The sequence below is a fragment of the Symphalangus syndactylus genome, chromosome 23 (assembly GCF_028878055.3).
Source record: "Symphalangus syndactylus isolate Jambi chromosome 23, NHGRI_mSymSyn1-v2.1_pri, whole genome shotgun sequence".
In the NCBI taxonomy this organism is placed as follows: Eukaryota; Metazoa; Chordata; class Mammalia; order Primates; family Hylobatidae; genus Symphalangus; species Symphalangus syndactylus.
The window spans coordinates 51,730,071-51,750,707 of record NC_072445.2 but is presented as its reverse complement, the minus strand read 5'-3'; the positions used below and the strand labels follow the sequence as shown (position 1 = coordinate 51,750,707).

At 37.0% G+C, this 20,637-nt stretch overlaps 1 long non-coding RNA gene across 1 annotated transcript; it reads right to left on the bottom strand.

The window, feature by feature from the left end:
* Positions 1 to 766: 766 nt before the first annotated feature.
* LOC129473661 (uncharacterized) lies at positions 767 to 7,782 on the bottom strand. Its single transcript, XR_008654322.2, has 3 exons — positions 7,578 to 7,782; positions 5,217 to 5,395; positions 767 to 2,274 (listed from the first exon to the last, which is right to left on the bottom strand). It is a non-coding gene; the product is annotated as an uncharacterized lncRNA (long non-coding RNA).
* Positions 7,783 to 20,637: the final 12,855 nt, after the last annotated feature.

The window sequence follows — 20,637 nt, the reverse complement described above, 5'->3', positions numbered from 1 at the left end:
CAGCCGTTAATCTTGAATATGATTACTGCATATACCAGATCCTGCCACCCTACCCATCTGACTGTAGGTTTTACAGAACTGCAAATGAAGCAACCCTCATTTTGACACCATTAAGATATAAAATGACCCTTTCTGGGGAGCAGGTTGTCATCAGCAGCTGAAATCAGTAAAACACTATGGCCAGAACTGGGACATAGTTCATAAAATGTACACTTTACAATTCACCCCCTGACTCTGAGAATATTTTTAGAATTCAATTAAAAAATAAAATATTGAGTCTTCAGTCTATAAACACTGAATATGCTTCTATTCACCAGTTTTTAAGTGTGTCTGAATACTGTTTTTAATTTTCAGTGCAGAGGTCTTGCATGTCTTTCCTAAGTATTTGATAATTTTTGAGCTATTGTACATAGTACCTATTATTTTTAAATTTCAATTTTCTACATGTTTATTTATTTTTTTTTCCTGGATCTTATCACTGGTCTGCTATAAACTACACCAAGCTGAAAGCAGAATCGGAGACCTACTTAGATTATAAGTAACTATTATGTTAACAAAATTACCTTTGCACATATGAAAAAAGAATGTTGCTCTGCAGAAACACTAGTTATATTTGATCTGTAGTGATCCTAAAGGTGATTATGAGAAAGAAAATTAGAAAGTGAGTTTTTGGTTTTGTTTTTTGCTCAGTTCTGAGAATCTCTTTTACTGTGAGACTATGTAAGTGCATTCTCAGCAAAAATCACAGTAAAGGGTTAAGTGGACTAAATCAGATTTATACTGCCTATGAAGGTGCAATAAATAGGCACATAACTACCCCAGCATGCAAAACTCTTCAGTGTAAATGAGCCAAACTGCTAGTTATTTGTCAACTGCTCTATCATTATCCTGTGCGCATCCACCCCAATAGGGGCTGTCAGGTTCATATATGGCTTGTATGTTGTGAGTTGTTGTGTCTCTCCCGATATGTTCCTGTCAGTTGTGAATCTATCTGGTTAAGAGATCAGAGCAAGGAAAAAACAGTGCAGTGATTGACAGTGATCAGAATGGGGTGATGGAATGTGGGACGTGGAGAGAAATGGAGGGAAGATAACACAGAAGCATAAAGAATAAAAAATTGTTTGCTGTGTGGTTGAATTCATCCATCTTATAGCCTGATTGGTAAGCCTCACATTTAAAAAATAAAAATCCTATTACTATTTTCTTCCTAGCAAATGCACATGGAAAATCAGTATAACACAACCAGTAAAATAAGTCTCAGCCCAGGAAACAACCCTTCTTTAAGTCCACAAAAAATACATTCAATATGTAAACACATTTTCACATACTTTTATATATTTCTAACAATAAAAGCAAATATGTGAGTTGTATAATTCTCATCTGATGGGGAAACAGAGAATCAAGGAATTTAATGACCAATACCTTGATAAACAGCTAAATTCAGGACTTTTAAATCTTGCTTTAGAATTCTTTCTATAAAACCATACTGATATGTTAATTTTATTCCTTCTAGAAATACCTCTTGGCATCCTAAAATATAAATGTAGTGATTCTTAGAGTATTTCTAAAGTGCATCAAATCTCTACTCTTTTTTTTTACATTTTATGCATTTATCACTTTGACTATTTCATTAATATTTTCATTAGAACCCACTTTGGGTAGTTACCTTTCCTAGGTCCAGCATTGTGATTTTTGCTTTATCTCAGGTAGAATTATCTGGAACAAAGAAGCAGCAACCTAACAGTATGGAGGGCATAATGTGGCTCTTTTTTGACAATTGATCATAATTGGTGGTATAAGCAACGTGGTTAGTTCAATCCAAAGCAACTTCTAAAATGTCAAAGAGAAAATATCAAAACAGAATCAAAGTGAACAAAAGCACAGCCATAATTGACAGCCATGCCCTGGATTCCTGAAGCGTTGAAAACCTAACTGAAAAGCTAAAAGCCTGCTCACACCAACCCTACATTTTGTTTTCCCTCCCGTATTGTTTTCATTTCTTTAGTTTTGGGTTTTTTTTTTTTTCTAAAATTGAATTAACCAATATTTTCTGGCCCACCAGCCATAGAAAAGCTAGGATGGGGAGCAATGTAACAAAAGGAGAAAAAACACACCAAGTGATGAGTCTGGAGATGTGATATTTCAGTTCCTGCTTATATCTTATAGTTGTGTGACCTTGATCACCTCTCAGGACCAGCCACTTGCTCAGAAAGTGTTTGGGCTTGATGTCACCTAGTGTCCTCATTAGCTCAAAGGTTACTCTGATCTCTTGACCTAGTGGGGAGAGGAGAGATAGAAGCATGATGAATTAAAAGAGCTTCCAATGGATTGCCTCATTTGGACTTACTTTCCCATTCCCAAAGGCTGACAATGAGGTTTAAAGGCTACATGTAGACTGATTTGGGAACAAAAGGATTTTGAATGTTTATATTAAACCGTTTGAACTATTATGAGAGATATTAAAATGTCTGTGACACAGTCCGTGTCACAGAGGAGATTTTTTCTTTCAATGGAGAAGATATTCTATACAAATACATAATAATGTTGGAAAAAAATCTGAATAAGCCTAAATGGAGTGCTAAAATTACAAAAGTATAAGCATTAGATGCTATAGAAATTCAGAGATACGCAAGACACATCTGGAGGAGCACTGAAGATGATCTTGAAGGAGGGGCTTGGGGAGTGGACAGATTTGGATAAGCAGATGTATATAAGGAGGTGCCCATTTTTGATGAGAACAACATAATCAACTGAATACATAGAAATGCAAGAGGAGATATCTTCCAGGAATAGTGAGAAGAAAGTCATCTTGGATCAGAGGACTGTTGGGAGGTAGGATTGGAGGAGGCAGGGAGTATCCATATTTTATAGATGATGTTCAGGTTGAAGAAGCTGGACTTTGATAGTTCACGAGGAGCTAGCAAAGGGAAGGGATTGCAGTGGGAAATTTAATCTTTTAGAAAGATAAAACAAAGGCCAACTGGAAGAATTGATTAAATGAGAGAAGACACTAGCGGCAAGGAGTCAAGTTGGATATCTATGCAACTGCCAGGCATAGATGAAAATCTAAAGCATTATAGTGCAAAAAATCACCAGGCATGGTGGCTCACATCTGTAATCTCAGTACTTTGGGAGGCTGAGGCAGGAGGATCACTTGAGTCCAGGAGTTCGAGACTGGTCTGACCAACATGGTGAAACCCCATCTCTACCAAAAAATACAAAAATTAGCCAGGTGTGATGGCAAGCACCTATAGTCCCAGCTATTCAGGAGGCTGAGGTATGAGAAACACTTGAACCTGGGAGGCGGAGGCTGCAGTGAGCCCAGATCATGCCACTGCACTCCAGCCTGGGCAACAGTGAGGCCCTGTCAAAAAAAAAAAAAAAAAAAGAGAAAAATCCAATATTGTCCAATATTGGAGGAACTTCCTCAATAATTCTCTTTTCTCCTTTTCCTTCCTGATCTGAATAAGTCTCTAGACAAAATTGTATTTTCACTCATCAAGCCTAAGAAGGCATGCTAGTCCCTAGTGGTGGTCTTTGGTTAGATGATATAGAATTGATTTTGTAGTTTGCTTCATGGAGGCCACTGGGAACATTGTTCATTGGGATGACCTTTTGTGTTCACACGATTATGGAGACATGACCGAATCCTCATCCTTAGTTCAAAAAGAAAACAAATCCTCTTCATTACTTTGCTGGCTCTCCTCCCTTCTTGATCTCAGCCAACTTTTTTCCAGGGTCTCCTATCTGCTCTCCTCCCATGACAATATTCTTGGATATTTTGTTCCCTTGGAGCCAAAGGCACACTCTTTATGTGGTGAAAAAGAGTATGTCTCATCAAAGTCACTCTGGACTAGCTGTCTATAGCCCAGTGATAATAATTCCACTATCTAAAGGAAAAATGTAATTTTACCACAAACACTCCCATGATGATTCAGTCCTAACTCTTGCCAGAGAGAAGGCTACGCCATTTTTTTTTTCTATCCCCAGCACACAGGCTGCTGTGAAGAAGCATCTGCTGTCTAATTCTTTTCTATATTAGGATAAAATGCTTTTTGGCTTGCTGATTTCAGGCCCTTAGGAAAATAGAAAACAAAGTTTCTCATAAAGTCTTCATTGCACAACCAGTTGGTCTGTGTTCTGGGAACCCCAGGCATGGACTTGTGGACCGAGCCACAGGAGCCATAGCTCAGAGATAATCGGGTCAGGAGCCGGATGTGATGTGCTTGCTCTGGGGGTACAGATGGTATCTATTTAGCTAGAATTCTTCCACTGTGGCTGCCTTAATGCCCAGATCATTTTAACTGGCTTCTTATCACATCTGGGAGGGCCAGCATACTTTTCCTAAAGACTAACGGGATAGAGAGTTTGGTTTCCTACAGCTCCAACAGAATGAGGCACAGGAATAAAAATCCGCGTTCGCAGATGAATATGTCCTTGAGAATGTATCTGGAGAACACCTGAGGAAAAAGCATTAGAGTGCTATTTTCTTACCAGTTCCTTCTGAGCCTCCTCCCCGCAGGGCTACTTTTGATGAAGACAAGGGCACGCTGTTCCCATGAAGACTCTTGAGCCAGGTCAGGGACAGGAGCCAAGGGAGGTGGGGCTACTGAAGGAAGCATCACCTGTTGAAGGCTGTTGGCCTATCTCATGAGAAGGCTAGATGGGAAAGTCTAGGACACACACTTTGGATTTTACTGTCTCCTCTCAAACTCCAGCTTTCTATGTACCAGTGAGCTGGCTCACACTGCAAATACTGGCCATCTGCACAGCATCCCTGGGCACATTCAGAAGTGAACTGGGAGTCCCAAGCTATCCACTGGGAAACAATCACATCCACAGGGCTGTGTGCTGTGTTTGTGTTTGTAATATAATAATAATCATTATTGCTGTTATTGTTATGATTTTCCAAACTGGCTCATTTTTCCGTATTTCCTATCACCCTCATGGATATAGGGAGATAGTTATTGAACATGCCTTAAACTAGCACATCTCATATGTCTTACTACTTGCAATTATTATTTTAGGACCATAAAGAATGCAGCCTCCTTTTCTGTCCAGCAAGATATATTTCAAAGCCAAAGAGAGCCATATCACAATTAAAAGGACTAATTGTTTTAAAAAGTCAAGGTGATGAAGGAGGAAGAGTATTTACTAAGTGATAAACATTTGCTTCTTCACAAAGCCCAGATTTTATGCCTCTAGTCATAACATACCTGTTCTGAGAGTTTTAACAATGCAGCTCTCAAAAGACTTCCCTTTGGTTGTAGGCGATTCACAGATTTTTAGCTTCTTACTCTCTGGTTAGGGTTGATGTGCCAGGGAACAATTTTTATTAGGTTTCAACGCATCTGCGGTGCTTAAATAAGAGACTGAAACAGGCACCTGTTCCATGCTGTAGGGTGATAAGTTGCATTAATTTTTATTTTAGGCTGTCTCCAAACATGGCTTTTATAGACTAATAAAAAAGCAATTTTTATAAGTTCACAAAAAACAATGAACACAGTCGAGCATAAATATCTTACAACCAGGGCCAGAGGAAAATTATGAACTAAAAAATCTGAAAGAGGCACAAAAAGCACAATTCCTAGATGCTGCATTCTCGAGGTAAATTAAATTCTCACCTACAAGAAAAAGTGTGTAAATGCAAATTTTCACTGGTGTTTCTACCCTGTTCTTACCCTGCTGTATTCTGGAACTCTATCTCCCTACTCTTCACTAATTTATACCCATCATACTCTTTAAGATCAACCTCAAATACTCAGCTTTTTTGGAGTTAATATTACCTATTAATGCCAGTCTTCTTTGGCATTCCTGTAACACTTTTTAATATTTTGCTTTATATCAATCCTTAAGGTGTTGGCTTTTCAAAACTTAACCAGATTGTAAGCTTTTTCAAAAATATGGAATTTATTTTCTTTCTGTAAAAAGAATTCTGCAATAGCATCTAAGACCAATGGTTGATATTTGCTAACTATTTATTATTACTATTATTTATGTGATGCAAAGGCTATAACCCCGTTAAGTTAACCTCCCAATTCTCCCCCACCATAATAATCCTATGATTCTTATCTAGGAATCTCATAAGATAAAAAGAATATAAATTCAAGGATTCTATCTTTTCTTTCAATGGATCTTATTAATAATACAGGCCCAGAGCAATTAAAAATATCTTGAATTTAAAGACAATGTAACCTGTCCACAATTGTTGACCACAAATTCTAATACTTGCAAGTGTTTTAGCAAAATTCATATGCAACACTAATGCCAGAGCATGAACCAGGGCAGACTTAATTTGTTTAGGACTCTACCTGATTTATTTTTAACCTCTGAGTCTAGATTCACAGTTGCATTTTTCTATTTTGCTTTCAATGACTGCAGAAAATCATCACTTAGTTGAAAAATTCACCTTTCCATATGGTTGTTCAGAATATTCTTGAAAAAATTAAATAGGAAATGTTTCAGTGAAATTACTCTATTGTCATATCTCCGGAAGGATATTTTATACAGGCAGAATCTAACAGGCAACAAAAAATTTAAAGTGTATTTTGAATAGTTACCTTACCAAAGCTATAACTGAAGGTTTTAAAATAGTGGTAGTACTACATTACTATACAATTTAAAATGCATATGTGAAATATATTATCTCAATTAATATTTAATGTATATACCAAAATAATTTTCTCAAAAGCTAAAGAAAAAGTTGTGACTTATTCAAACCTTTTGTTCACTTACTGCCAAATGTCTGAATATCTGAAAACTTCCAGATGACTGACAGCAGTTTTGACTTTTGATTCTGCCAGTCTTAGATCACGTGATTACCCTTTCGGTTTAGAACATAAATCATTGCTTTTACTAATTCTATAAATTTCATGTTCCAGCCACACTATTAGCCTGACATAAAATTGTTTATTGCTTTGATGCTCCATGCAAAAAAGGCAAATAAACAAAATATCCAGGAACCTTAATATACAACCTGTTACCTTAGATAAAGCATCTTGACTTTCTTAGGCCTGTAAGTCAGTTAAGCCTTCCTAAGGTAGCACTCAGTGTTAAGGCGCTCATTGTTTTGTTCGCTTATTAGAAAACTAAAAGCAGTACCTAGAATTGAGTTAGGAATATAACATGGATAGGAAAAAACATAGTGTTTTTTCTACTCACACACCCACTTAACACTTCTGTAACCAGGTGCCTGTGGAGTGTTTCCCACACACCAAGCAATGGACACCAGCTGGGTGTCTTCCAATTTAATTCAATATTGTCACAGCTACCTGGAGATTGCATCAGATCCCACAGGTTGAGGGCTCAGTCCCAAAAAACTGCCCAAACTTAAGGTGCCAGTTGTATGCCCCAGTTTTTGAGCTATGCTTCTGACCAACTGGCTACAAATTGGAGTCTGCGTGGTCCCCTCCTTTGAGTTCAATTAATTTGCTGTGGTGTCTCATAGAACTCAGAGAAACACTTTATGTTTACCAGCTTATTAATAAAGGATATAATAAAGAATACAGATGAACAGCCAGATGAAGAGATACATAGGGCAAGGCCTGGAAGAGCTCTGAGTGTAGGATTTTCCATACCTGTTGAGTTGGAGTGCGAGCGCCTCCTGGCATGCAAATATTTTCACTAACCGAGAAGTTCTTTGAAATTAGTCTTTTTGGATTTTGTGGAGGCATAATTACATAGATATGATTGATTAAGTCATTGGCAGTAGTGATCAACTCAACCGTCAGCCCCTCTCCTCTCTTCAGAGGTCCAGGGAGTGGGGGACAGGAGCTGAAGGTTCCGATCTTCTAATCACATTGTTGGTTCCCTGGCAACCAGAAAACAAAAGATACTCCTCTCACCCAGGAAATTCCAAGGAATGTAGGAGCTCTGTGCCAGATGCTCCTATCACTCAGAAAATTACAAAGGTCTTAGGAGCTCTGTGTCAGGAACCTGGGTCAAAGACCAAATATTAGAACAAAAAATTATCCTAGCACCCCTATACACAAGGGGTTTAGGAGCTCTGTGTGTCAGGAATCTGGGGCAGAATCCACATACATATTTCTTATTATATCACAGTATCTCCAGGTCCTATTTGCTAGGAAACCCATTCTATATGGCACCTTTGTGGTGGGTATATTCTTTCCTGTGAACCCTTTAGTGGAAGTACGTGACAGGTGGGGAAATTGGAGGCTCGTCTATAATTGCTCTGGAGGAGGGATTTGGGGTCTATAATAGTTGCTTGAAAGCTGGCTTTACCTAGCAAGAATATCGTTTTACTCAATTTGTTATTATTTTGAGACACTTTGGAAAAATTTCTGGAGATGATAAGAAGAATTGTCCATGTTATTTAAAATGATGCTAGCAGCTGAAACTAACGAATTCCAAACTGAATGCCTTAACACAATAAAAATTTACTTCTTATTCATATAACATAATGCATATTCCTGGTCAGGTGGCTTTTCTCAAGTACCAGGTCAAGCTTTCATGTTCTAAATACCCGCCTTAGAGGTATCAGTGATGGCTCTGAGATTCTCTGAAAGCACAGCGGTCATGTAGAAGCTCTCCCTCGGAGAGCATTTCCTCAACCATGCTGTACTATACTTCCTGATTCATACGTTCATGTCTTTGTAGGGATCAGGGATGACCTTGGAAAGATAGGACTCATTGTGCACGGGAGTTTTATTTCAAACCTTCATAATTGAGCCTTCTCATTTCCTTTTTCTCCTGACTTGATATTGATTTTCTTCATGCCTGAATGAGTTTTTAATCCTGCCAAGGTGGAAGTTCATATTTGCAACTTTTATTTCTTATTTCAAAAGAAAATGAAAGCTAAAAATGTCTGATTAATTTTCAAAAACTAGAAAAGGTTAGTTCTTTCCCACCCCCATGTAACACAAAAATGAATGTGCTAATTTAGCTGAAATGTTATGAGATATGTACTATTGGGTGGAAACCAAGTATGGAAATTCCATAAACATTTCCCACTGTGATATCTCTTCAGAGACACCTGCTCGCTTCCTACCAAACAGATTTCTATTCCAATAATAAAAATGTAAATACATTCAACATCAGTACAAAGAAATTTACCTACCAATTTTGGGAAGCCTTAGCTCTCTAAGCAAGTTTTATGATCTTTTACAGCATCACAGCTGACTCCAGTCATGGATCAATACACTATACACATTTGTATATGAAAATAATGGTAACTGCCCGGATTCTATCATTATCTTCAGCTACAAATTTCAGTCTACAGTTACAATTTCATTATAGTTTTAAATGTTCTCCTCTAAACATTTTTAAGCAACCAACTAGCCTCATGAACACTACTGACTCTTCATGAAATGATTAGTGGAAGGATAATTGCATGTCAGATGTTGTGTAACTTTTTGGGAGCCAGTTTCCCACAGCATTTTAAGTTCTTGGAATTCCATCGATGATGTTCTCACACTATTCATGCTCAAAAATTCACTGGCAACACACATCTGTGTTTACCCTTTCAATCATGATAATGTCCACAATACTTTTCATATTCCTAGAGGATTAAGTAATACCTCCAGAATCTTAGAAGACAAACATGACTTATGTTGGACTTGAAATCATTCTACCATCCATAATAGGAAGAGTCTAAAATTGGAAACCACCTACACACTAGAAGCAAAAGATTTTCATAACTGCCTATTTCTGGCTTAATAGCAAATTAATATAATGAAAAAGATTTGTAATGTAATGACAGAAAATATATAACCCTGGATATGGATCCCTTTTCTTGCTCTTCATCTGCAATCCAGATCGATTCTGTTTAAACTGGATAATTTTTTCAATATATGAAATATGCTGTTGTTCATATTGGTACTTTGTTCGCAACAACAAATACACATGGAAGCAATCACAGAATGGAGGAAAGTCATCAGTCTTTCCTTATATGGAGTCGAGAAAACTCTTGACTCATCATTACCCTTTCTAAAAAGGTCTCAGGAAAGAAATATAGGTACCATAAGGTCAATTTCCAACAACTCTGGGGTATAATCAGAATTAAAAAAACAGAAAACTCTTGAAACCAGATATGCTCAATGCACTTGCCACCACTCTTATTCCCACTCTCTTGGCCAATATCATTAATTGATCACATTAGTCTTTCCCACTGAGGCCAGATTCAGGCACAGAATCTTGCTCAACCTACAGTGTTAGCTATCAACTACCAATTAACAATTGAGCTAACTAAGCTGTAACTCAGTATGAAAATCTATTTGTCATTCTTGACATAGACGATCCCTGGGTAAGAATTAGAGAGAGAGAAAAGCTACACAGTCATGACCTTGGAAATCCTCTCTGTAGATTCAAGTGGTCCTATCTACAATAAAAGCTGCTATTTACATTATTGCTGAGGCTATTTCCTTCTGATATGATTTTGCCTTGGGAGGCTCGTGAAGCTTTTCTGGCAGGCGTTATCTGTAATGACCATATGCAGGGTATACAGAATAACAGAGAAAAAAGTTTAACTTTCATTATACCTAGAACACCCTTTTGCCTCTGTCGAAGTTTCACCGGTGATTAAGCTGTGGCTATACAGGCTGTCAAATGCAGTAACTTCAGCCAAATAGACTGGGCCACCTACCATCACGGTGGGGTCCAAGAAGTACTTTCCAGGGGAAACAGGTCAGGACCGCTTTATTTCTTCTCAGTCTTTGAAAAGTAAAATCACTGTTGGCCCATAGCCATTTGAGCAACTGTTTCACTGAAAATTATTTCTGAATCATAGACAAAACAACACATATACTAAACCACATGGCCAGTAGCTTTTGTACTAATTGTCAATCTGTCTTTTCTTTCTTTCTTTTATTTGCCCTCATTTCCTCACTGAGTTATTTTTAATTTTTAAAAATCACATTGTGTTGTTTTTAGGCATCTTAAATCATCCGTGGAACAAGGGAAGACATAAATACATAAAAATGAATTAATATGTAAATACATCAAAATTTCCTCCACTAGTCTTCTTATAGTATGCAATCCACAAATCTACCGCTGTAGGCTTCTGAAAATTATTTGTTTTGATTTTGTTTCTATTAGCTAAAAGGATCTGTTTTCCAAATCATCCAAGAGAAGTATGTTAAAGGCATTAAAATATACCTAAGAACAATAACACAATACCACCAATATTGTACATCTTATGGTGACATTTGATCCACTGGTGCAATGTCCTTTACTTGTACATTTAAGATATTATTGGGCTTTTTTTTTCCACATGAGGAAGCTGGAGCTATTAAAAGTATTGCATGGTTTAACCAACCTTTCGGGAAACATCAGAGGTACAAACAGCTATAAGAAGTTGGTTCGTGTCTCTAGGGGATAATATTCCCCTGAAAGAAGACATTACTCCCTCCCTTTATTTATATCTGTGAAATCTTGCTTTTGACTTGACCAAGCTGAAGAAAATAATGTCTCTCAGGTAACTGATAGACTGTGAAATTAAGTTCAAGAAATCAGATCACTTGAAGAAGCAATCTTTATCCCTGACTCTACCTGCCATCACAGGCTTAAAGAAATCTGGCTTTGAACTCATCCATCAGTTCTGTTTCCTCTACTGGTTTTTGCATTTGGTGGAGGAAACTGGTGGCTTTTAGACTGACAGAAAAAAAAGTTCAACTGAGAACAAAGCTTTCTTACAGGTATTTTTGCTGGCACTAGTGTCTTTTTCTCCTTTGAGCCCTCAGAGCATTTCCTAGTTTCGCAAATATTTTCCTTTTGAGGCCGTCTTACCAAAGCTGTCAGCAAGATTTATGATAAATGCAATTTGTAATAGACAAGGGCTGTTTCTTTGTATGACATTGGCCAAACATATTGCTCTTTACCTGAGTATTTGTAATTGTTGGTGGTTTCAACTTCAGTGTTGAAATGAACTTGATTTCATGTTAGGGAAGCAGCCTATTGTCTTGTTGACAAGAAGTGGCTTCTTATTCTACACAATAAAATTAAACTCACTATTTATTGTGCCATTATTTATGTGTCAGATGGTTGGTGTATATTACTTCTGAGTCAAACAAAAATAATAGGAGTTTTAATTTTAATTATTATCCTTATCAAGTAGTTTTAAAAACAATGTCAAAGTGATTAAATAGCAATTAAATAGCTGACTGGAAATTAGAACTTAAACCTAGGAAAATCTGAATTCCAATCCTGTATTCTACACCATTCTCCTCCCATTATAAATGTTCTCTAAATACATTTCTCCCAGGCTTCAACTTTTTAACATACAAACTTTATACTAATCACCTTTCATGGATATCTTGATGATAATCACCTTAGAGTATGTATATTCCTTCCCATTTCAAGGAGAATTGAAAAATGCCAGAATTCATGCAGCAGTACACTGTACTATATTTGGTTTTTTCCAAGTTTGCAATGAACTGTGTTTGGAACATTTAAGTTGTTATTTGAAGTGTTTAATTTCAATGCTGTCTTTCAGGAACCAGTGAAAATAAATCAACAAACCTTATGCATTATTTTTCAATATACACAAAAAAATCATTGTCTAATGTGATTAACATATTAATGAGATCAGACACCTTATTTGTGTTTAACTCATTCTAAACATTTTCTTTGTAATATTCTGTGGGATTTTAAAGATGTTTCAGGGACAGAACCAAAGACAAAAACCACATGATTATCTCAATAGATTCAGAAAAGGCCTTTGACAAAATTCAACAACGCTTCGTGCTAAAAACTCTCAATAAATTTGGTATTGATGGGACGTATCTCAAAATAATAAGAGCTATCTATGACAAACCCACAGCCAATATCATACTGAACGCGCAAAAACTGGAAGCATTCTCTTTGAAAACTGGCACAAACAGGGATGCCCTCTCTCACCACTCCTATTCAACATAGTGCTGGAAGTTCTGGCCAGGGCAATCAGGCAGGAGAAGGAAATAAAGGGTATTCAATTAGGAAAAGAGGAAGTCAAACTGTCCCTGTTTGCAGATGACATGATTGTATATCTAGAAAACCCCATTGTCTCAGCCCAAAATCTCCTTAAGCTGATTAGCAACTTCAGCAAAGTCTTAGGATACAAAATCAATGTACAAAAATCACAAGCATTCTTGTACACCAATCACAGACAAACAGCCAAATCATGAGTGAACTCACATTCACAATTGCTTCAAAGAGAATAAAAATATCTAGGAATTCAACTTATAAGGGATGTGAAGGACCTGTTCAAGGAGAACTACAAACCACTGCTCAATGAAATAAAAGAGGATACAAACAAATGGAAGAACATTCCATGCTCATGGGTTGGAAGAATCAATATCATGAAAATGGCCATACTGCCCAAGGTAATTTATAGATTCAATGCCATCCCCATCAAGCTACCAATGACTTTCTTCACAGAATTGGAAAAACTACTTTAAAGTTCATATGGAAGCAAAAAAGAGCCCGCATCGCCAAGTCAATCCTAAGCCAAAAGAACAAAGCTGGAGGCATCATGCTACCTGACTTCGAACTATACTACAAGGCTACAGTAAACAAAACAGCATGGTACTGGTACCACAACAGAGACATAGATCAATGGAACAGAACAGAGCCCTCAGAAATAATGCCGCATATCTACAACTATCTGATCTTTGACAAACCTGACAAAAACAAGCAATGGGGAAAGGATTCCTTATTTAATAAATGGTGCTGGGAAAACTGGCTAGCCATATGTAGAAAGCTGAAACTGGATCCCTTCCTTACACCTTATACAAAAATTAATTCAAGATGGATTAAAGACTTACATGTTAGACCTAAAACCATTAAAATCCTACAAGAAAACCTAGGCAATACCATTCAGGACATAGGCGTGGGCAAGGACTTCATGTCTAAAACACCAAAAGCAATGGCAACAAAAGCCAAAATTGACAAATGGGATCTAATTAAACTAAAGAGCTTCTGCACAGCAAAAGAAACTACCATCAGAGTGAACAGGCAACCTACAGAATGGGAGAAAATTTTTGCAACCTACTCATCTGACAAAGGGCTAATATCCAGAATCTACAATGAACTCAAACAAATTTACAAGAAAAAAACAAACAACCCCATCAAAAAGTGGGCAAAGGACATGAACAGACACTTCTCAAAAGAAGACATTTATGCAGCCAAAAAACACATGAACAAATGCTCATCATCACTGGCCATCAGAGAAATGCAAATCAAAACCACAGTGAGATACCATCTCACACCAGTTAGAATGGCCATCATTAAAAAGTCAGGAAACAACAGGTGCTGGAGAGGATGTGGAGAAATAGGAACACTTTTACACTGTTGGTGGGACTGTAAACTAGTTCAACCATTGTGGAAATCAGTGTGGCAATTCCTCAGGGATCTAGAACTAGAAATACCATTTCACTCAGCCATCCCATTACTGGGTATATACCCAAAGGACTATAAATCATGCTGCTATAAAGACACATGCACACGTATGTTTATTGCGGCACTATTCACAATAGCAAAGAGTTGGAACCAACCCAAATGTCCAACAACGATAGACTGGATTAAGAAAATGTGGCACATATACACCATAGAATACTATGCAGCCATAAAAAATGATGAGTTCGTGTCCTTTGTAGGGACATGGATGAAACTGGAAAACATCATTCTCAGTAAAGTATCGCAAGGACAGAAAACCAAACACCACATGTCCTCATTCATAGGTGGGAATTGAACAATGAGAACTCATGGACACAGGAAGGGGAACATCACACTCCGGGGACTGTTGTGGGGTGGGGGGAGGGGGGAGGGACAGCATTAGGAGATATACCTAATGCTAAATGACGAGTTAATGGGTGCAGCAAAACAACATAGCACATGGATACATACGTAACAAACCTGCACATTGTGCACATGTACCCTAAAACCTAAATTAAAAAAAAAAAGATGTTTCAGGGAATTTTGCCTCACATCCTTTAATTTTAATTACTTTTTTCACCATGTCTACCTCCATTTTTTCTTATACTCCATTTTCTTATTGCTCCATTTTTTTGCATGTGTAAAATATTATTTGATTCAGTAAGAATGATATGACACTTATACAAGAATGTGTCTGTCAACTGGAAACAAAACTTACCCAATGCAGTTATCATTTTACTTTTCACAGAACAGTTTGGACCTTTAATACTCCACAAGGCAATAAGTGGATCTATGTGTTGTTTTAGAAATATTTTATTTCTGCTGATTTTTCTTACTCTTCTCTAGGCATATGCAGCAAACATATAGCTTTCTGGATTCTGAGAATTGTCACCTTTCAGGCCAGGTTCCAATTGTTCATTTACTTAACTAAGAGCTATGTTTAAGTGCCTGTGTATGTGCCAGAGACCATACTAGGCACTAGGCTTTGGCAGTGAAGGCGATAAAGCCATCTGGGTCCTCGAGAGATCACGAGTCAGGAAAGAAGACAAAGAGAGAACCTATAATCACACATGTGGTGAGGGCTACAAGAGGAGAAGGATGGAGTGTTGTCTGAACCAATGACAGAAGACTTAATGAGCTTGAAAGATTGAAGGATCATCAATATCTTCTCTGAAGAGGTGACATTTTTATCAAGAAATAGAGGAATCAGCCAGATGTCAATGGCAGGGGAGGGAAATTCAGGCTTTGCAGGCAACAGGAGTCACTTTTGTGAGGAACAGAAGGTAACATAAGAGGCTGGCTCCTTTCCTTGCTCCATGTTCATGGCAAGGATTCCGAACATACTTTATGGAAGTTTATTTTTCCAACTTATAAAATGAAACTTTTAGGAAAAAAAAGCTTTTATTCTATGTTTCCCCCTTCTCACACATTGGTTATTTTTCAAGTCTTGACAAAGATAAGATGGAGATGAAGCCAGAAGACAATTGTGTGCTATTAGCAAGGAGGTATTAGCAAGGAGGTATTTCAAGGAACCATTTATTTTTCCTCACCACAGACATTGTGATAAGTTCTTCTTTTAATTTATAGTTGTTGTAACTCTATGAGATAGCTATTATTTCTATTTTTGCAATGGAGTAAACTGAGGATGGGGGAGGGTAAGTTACTCACTCTGGGTGAATAGAGCTAGAATTTGAAACCAGCTGTCTTTGACTCAAAAGTATAATGCCTCTACAAAGTAGCAAAGGTACAGAGGGGGCTTATCATGAGCATAATTAGAAACAGTGATCATCCAATTTAAGTGAAGTTAAAGAAAGTACACAGGAGATGAGGCTGGAAGGTGCAACGTGATTAGGAAAGTACACAAACAGGTATAAGGGAAATTCTTGGCTTTCTACTCAGATCCTAGCTCATTTCCAAATAGGTGTCTTCTCATCATCACCATCCCATGCAAGGAAACCTGACCATCCCCAGCTCAAGGGGCCTTATACTTCTATGGATAATTTTAATTCCCTCAACAGCAATTGATCAACAATATATGGCAAAGTCAATCACCTTTCATCATTCCCTAGCTCATTGGAGTTGTTTTAGGAATGCACAAACAACCAAAATGAAAGGGGAAGTATAAGAGGTTCTGTAAGAAAAAGTTCCATTGATTTTCTTTTTTAAATTTCCTGGAAGAGATGTGAGACCCAGAACTGCAGCAGTCATTTCACCACAATCCTGAAGTGGAAGCCAATCGAGATGAAGACTCTTAAGTTTTAAAGGAGAACATGAAGAAAATAGCAAAAGGTGCTTAAGATCTTTGCTCCTGGAATCACCGGGTGACTTCCCATCCTGGCTCTGCCATATACCAGCTGGATGACCATGGGCAAGGTATTTAACTTCTGTAAGCCACCATTCTATGATATGCTCCATGTGGATATTGATAACACCTCATAAGGGTTTTGTGAGGATTAAATGAATATATATAGAGAGAGATAGCTTAGCATCTCATACTCAATAAATGATTGCTTCGTTATTAGAACCCAAGCCACAGTGAAATATTTATGTCTCTGATGAAACAGGAAAGTTAATGTCTGTGTTTGAGTTTAAGGATCTTAACAAACATTACCAAATATTTAATATGCTAAGGCATGTTTCAGTATAGATTTTCTGTATGTGGTTTAACCAATTACTTTTGTACTCAGAATCAGAGTCGGGAAATTTACTATTTCAACCAATCTTTCATAGTTAACAAAAGAACAAAGGCAGTTCAATGGATAAAAGATAGTCATTGAACAAATGGTTCTAGAACAATTGGACATTCTATATAAAATTATCTAGACAGATTTCAGATATTCCACAGTTTGCTGAAAATGGATCATAGATCCAAATGCCAACTGCAAAACTTTAAAAATACCAAAAGATAACAGAAGAAATCTAGGTGATCATGGGTTTGGTGCTGAGCTTTTAAATATAACACCAAAAGCAGAATCCATGAAATAAAAAGCTGATACATGGACTTTATTAAAAATAAAAACTTCTTCCCTGCAAAAGACACTGTTAAGGGAATGAGAAGAAAAACACACATTGGGAGAAAATATTTGTAAAACATGTAATTGATAAAGAACTTTTGTTCAAAATATACAAAGAACTCTTATAACTCAGCAGTAAGAAAATAAACAGTCAAATTTTAAAAATGGGCCAAAGATCTCAACTAACACCTCACCAAAGAAGATCTATATAGATATCCTGGCAAATAAGCATACTAAAAGATGTTCAACATCATGTCATCAGGGAATTGCAAATTAAAATAAGATACCACTGCACACCTATTTGAATGAGTAAAATCCCAAAAAACACCACCACCAAATGATGGTGAAGTTGTGAAACAACAGAAACTCTCATTTATTGCTGGTAGGAATGAAAAATGGTAGAGCCACCTTGGAAGACAGTTTGGCAGCTTTCTACAAAGCTTACATAGTCTTCCTATACAATCCAGCAGTTACGCTCCCAAGGATTTACTCAATTAAGCTGAAAACTTACGTCCAAAAAAAAAAAAAAAACCTGCTCATAAATGTTTATAGTAGTTTTATGAGTAGTCTCCAAATACTGTAAGCATTCAAGATTTTCTTCAGTAGAAAAATAAACTGTGGTACATCCATACAATAAAATATTCAGTGAAAAATGAAAAGGCCATGAGAAGACAGGGAGGAAACTTAAATACACATTACTAAATGAAATAAGCCAGTCAAAAAAGCCTGCATACTATATGATTCCAACGGTCTGATGTTCTGGAAAAGCCAAAACTCTGGAATAATGAAAAGATCAGTCGTTGCCAGGACAAAAACAGGCAGAGGGAAGTGGAGAGGAATGAGTAGGTGACATATGGTAGATTTTTAGGGTGATGAGCTGTTCTGTATGATGCTGCAATAGTGGATGCATGTCTTTATTCATTTGTCAAAACTCATAGAACTGTAAAACACAGAATAAACCTTACAATAAGCTGTAGACTTCAGTTAATAATGATGTATTAATATTGGTTTACTAATCATAACTAATACACTGCTCCAAAGCAAGATGTTAACTGTGGAAACTGTGTGGAGGAGAGGGGATGGAATATGGGAACTCTCTGTACTATAATCTAAATTTTTCTGTAAATCTAAATCTGTTTTTTAAAAAAGGCAATTAATTTTTAAAAGCCAATAACCATATTTAAGGATTTTAACAAATAGTATCATATATTTAATAGAAGAGTCCATGCCTCAGGGTGTATTTTCTATATTTGCTTCTTATTTACTGAGATCCAGAGTCAGTAAATTTACCATTTCCCCAGATTTGGAACAAGGAAGAGAATCAATTGCGAAACTGATCATGGTATGTAAAATTATTAAACTGCCTCAACTGAAACTGACATACAGCTCAAGTTTTATACTTCACAGTACCTATGATCCAAAAGAAAAAGGGGACTTCCCATGAAATCAGATTAAATAAAGACTTCAGCCTTGGCCCTTTCCTGGTTCTAACGGTCTGTTATCAGCTTCATAAATCACCTAGGTCTAAAGGAAAAACAGAGTTACAAAGGCTAAAATGTAAAACAGTGAGCTTCTCTTGATCGTCAGCTGGATCCAAGAACAAGGTACTCAATTTCATGTTCAGAAATCCAAAGAGCCCGAGGAACACATTTCACAGACTTCTACCAGCAAAGGAAGCTTGCATATCTACTCTGCAATTTGGCAATTTGAGTTTATTTCTGTCACAGTAAGATGTTACAGGGGGAGGAGCAAACTACTAGTGGGTTCTCCTTTTGAATCTGGAATGAATTTACTGATGGTTCATCATCTTGGCCCTGAAAAATACTGTTGTAACAATGAAACTATATGTTTTAAAGTATTTTTAATGGAAATAACATAGATAACCATAAGGACATTTTTAAAAATTAATTTTAGTTTTTCTAGCATACCTTTGCATTTACTTTTTGTATTCCTAGTAGTGGCAGGAGTATTAACAAAGCAATGATGATTTTTGTCATTATTATTACTCATTATAGAATCATTATAGAACCTGGGAATAAGTCACTTCTTTAACATTTGGGCTGGGATATGTAGGGTGGGTGAGTGCCCTTTTTAGCCACAGGCCAAGTCAAATCATTGACGAGTAAGAAGAAAGGGTGGTAGATGTGGTGAGTAGGAAACATAGCAGACAGAAGACAGAAAATAAAACATGGCAAGAAAAGGTCAAGGTCAAGTGGCAAAGGAGAAGCACAATTACTATTCTGAAATGTGAGTCAGGGTCATACTAGTCTGCCCACCCTCCATCTCTGCCAAAATGAGGACTGTCCATTCCCTGGTAATGTGGGTTCTTGGCCCTCTACCTGCATTGATAAATTCACTATACTTTGCAAAGAGTGACTATTTTTTTTAATCATGCCAAAATGCAATTCTAAATATGTAATTATAGATACCACTCCCCTCTCCTCAACAACAGGGTCTGGCATTTAAAGGATTTCCTGAACTCAAAGCTATGGCATCAAGCCATAAAACCCTTTGGGTTACTCTCAGCCTCATCTTGTTTGTTTGGCAACAAAATAAGGCAGAATCCAGAAGCTTAGCAAAACTTTTAAGGAGCTGTAGTCTGTGTGGGATGACCACTCACCACTGTCAATCCCTCCTCCCTGGCAACTTCTCATATTTTCTGTAAAGCAGTGATTTTTCAACGTGAGGTTCCAGGCTGCAAAAATCAGAGTCAATTGTCTTGCCTAATAAATATACAGATTCCTGGGCTCTAACCTCCTAAGCATGGTGTCTAGTTGCCTGCATTTTTGACAAGCATTTCAATTAGGTCTAAAGGAAAAGCAGAGTTACAGAGGCTAATATGTAAAACAGTGAGCTTCTCTTGATCGTCAGCTGGATCCAAAAACAAGGTACTCAGTTTCATGTTCAATGTGAATTAAGGCTTTCTGTAAGTCCTCCTTCCACCCAACTACCTGCCCCAATTTTGCTCCTTGGTGACTGTCAACTGAGCTTTGCAAGGGTATTAAAAATAACCACCATATTCACAGATACTATTTAAAGAAGTAACTCCTCTCAAGGATGTTTGCATTTTTAAGGAGTCTCCAACAAGTTATAATCTCTTTCTTGATGAGAAAAGAAAAAATGATAATATTAAAGGAAGCTACCTCGTCAATTTGTGTTATGCACAAATGCTCAAATAATAGGATAATAATCACAACCAACATTAACATTAACAATATTATTGCTAATTCCTATCACAAACCATAAGAGAAGTAAT